We start from the raw sequence: 2,513 nt of genomic DNA, 5'->3' as shown, positions 1-2,513 counted from the left end.
GAGATCATGCAAACAATCAGTTCCAGCAGATTCCACAACTGAAGCAGAATACGTGGCAGCAACTGAAGCAACGAAAGAAATTGTGTGGCTCAGGAAAATTCTTGAAGATTTGCAGGTAAAACAAGTACAATCAACTCCACTCATGATTAATAACACCTCTGCAATAAATTTGGCCAAGAATCCAAAGTTCCATGATCGAACAAAGCATATCAATACTAAATATCATCTAATTTGACATCATGTTGAGGCCAAAACAATCCATCTCCGTCATTGTTCCACAAATGAGCAAATTGCAGACATCTTCACCAAAGCACTTGGAAAGGAAAAGCTTGAACGATTCCGAATGATGCTTGGACTCACCAACATCCCTTCAGATTAAGGGGGGGAATGTTGACACCTAATCTTCATGATTGGGGAATTTGTAAATAAATAAATCAGGAATGTGAACAGTCATCAGAAGATGAACTGAACAATCACTCCTAATGTATATAACAATAACCTACCTATGGAATAATCAGACGAACCAGTTTTTTCTGCCTTTGGAGAGTTACTGCCTAGCCTGACATTTTTGAAAAAGAAAGGGGAAGCATTTGACATGTTCATAGATTTCAAGGTTCTGATTGAAAATCAAACTGGAAAGTTGATTAAAACTTTCAGATCTGATAATGGGGGAGATTTCACCTCTAATTATTACACCATAAGGCGTTCCCTCTGAGATGAACTTTCCTGTGGTCTTTGCTGTCATCGTTATCGTCCGTCTGATTTGATGTTAGACGATTCGAATAATGGCTACCGTTGGATCAAACTACCCAGCGCTTGCCATACTCAAGGAACCATTGTTTCTCTCTCATCTTCGGCAACTGCAGAAACATGTCAGAGATCGAGGTGAAGGTGGAGCGTTATGGCCGTTGAATTTCGAATTAAGATAAGAGATCGGTTTCTCTGAAGAATGACTATACATTTTGATGAAAGACGAAGAGGAAAAGCTCATCTGGAATGCTTTGGATCCGTTATCAGGTAAATGGCACAGCTTGCCACCTATGCCGGCTTTTATATATGAGGAGGAATTCAATCAAGCTATGGGATGGAGTTTATGGAATGCAATGGGAACATTGGGTTACAGGCTAACAGGTTTTGTGAGGGGCTGGTTTGGACGGAAAGATTCTCTAGATAGAAAAACTTTTTGTGGTTGTGCTGTAGGGGCCATTAATGGACGCCTCTATGTTCTGGGAGGGTTTGCTAAAGCATCTACTCTCAAATCTGTCTGGCATTATGATCCTCGAAAAAATGCATGGACAGAAGTCGCACCTATGACCACTGCAAGGGCTTATTGTAAAACAGCTTTCCTGAACAACAAGCTTTATGTGGTGGGTGGAGTGAGTTGACTCCACTTCAGTAGGCAGAGGTTTATGATCCTGTTACAAATACCTGGACCCAAATTCCAAACATGCCATTTGCACGAGCTCAAGTTCTGCCCACAGCTTTTTTGGCAGATATGCTAAAACCAATTGCTACTGGAATGACAGCATTTAGAGGAAAACTATGTGTACCACAGAGCTTATATTCGTGGCCTTTCTTTGTAGATGTTGGTGGTGAAGCCTATGATCCTGCTACTGATTCTTGGCTGGAGATGCCAAACGGTATGGGAGATGGTTGGCCTGCAAGGCAGGCAGGGACAAAATTAAGCGTTGTGGTGGATGGTAACTTGTATGCGTTGGATCCTTCTAGTTCATTATACAGCGGTAAGATTAAAATGTATGATCCCCAGGAAGATACATGGAAAGTCATTTTGAGGAAAGTACCTGTCGTAGATTACACAGATTCAGAGTCACCTTACCTACTAGCTGGATTCTTGGGAAAGCTTCATGTTATTACAAAAGACATTAGCGACAATGTCGCTGTTTTGCAGGCTGACACAAGCGAAGGTGCAGTTACATCATCTTCATCGTCATCGACCTCCGATCCTTCTACTAGTATTTCTGATTCTGAGGTTGATAGGAAGAGCATTGCTAGTCGACATTTTGGCTTTATTGAGCTAGTTAGCTGTCAGGTCCTTCAGATCTAAGACCAAGGTTAACATTTATTTTTCTTCCATGCTGTGGTTACTTTGTAAATATCATGAAAGGAGAGCTGCTCAGGGTAGCATGATTCACTGTATGGGGCTATTTTTTAACTCGAAACCCCGTTTTTCACAACCACTCATTGCTTTGTCTCTCTAAGAGTTTACATCTCTTACTGAAACAATTGATTAATATTGTACAACTCTTCTGCCAACACCTTATATGGATATCTTAATATATTATTTTCAGAGATGATGGTCAACGGTAGTTTTTGCTGGCAATAATGTTATGCATAATATGAAAATTCTATGCAGCCATAGCACCTAAGCATGGGTAAGGGCTAGAAGGGAAGTTTCCTTGTGCCATAAATAACAACAGAATGTATATATAACACATTTTCCATTTCGATCTGGTAGTTGATGCTGGAATTTGATGGGACCGATAAAAATGTCC

At 40.6% G+C, this 2,513-nt stretch overlaps 1 pseudogene; it reads left to right on the top strand.

Annotated features, from left to right (window-relative positions):
• The first annotated feature begins 708 nt into the window (after window positions 1-708).
• On the top strand, window positions 709-2,212 carry LOC149235595 (F-box/kelch-repeat protein At1g22040 pseudogene; annotated as a pseudogene).
• Window positions 2,213-2,513: the final 301 nt, after the last annotated feature.

The sequence above is a fragment of the Pinus tabuliformis genome, chromosome 8 (genome assembly GCF_031772625.1).
Source record: "Pinus tabuliformis cultivar Carrire ecotype Pingquan chromosome 8, CPIR1, whole genome shotgun sequence".
NCBI lineage: Eukaryota > Viridiplantae > Streptophyta > Pinopsida > Pinales > Pinaceae > Pinus > Pinus tabuliformis.
This window is presented reverse-complemented; position numbering and strand designations above follow the sequence as displayed.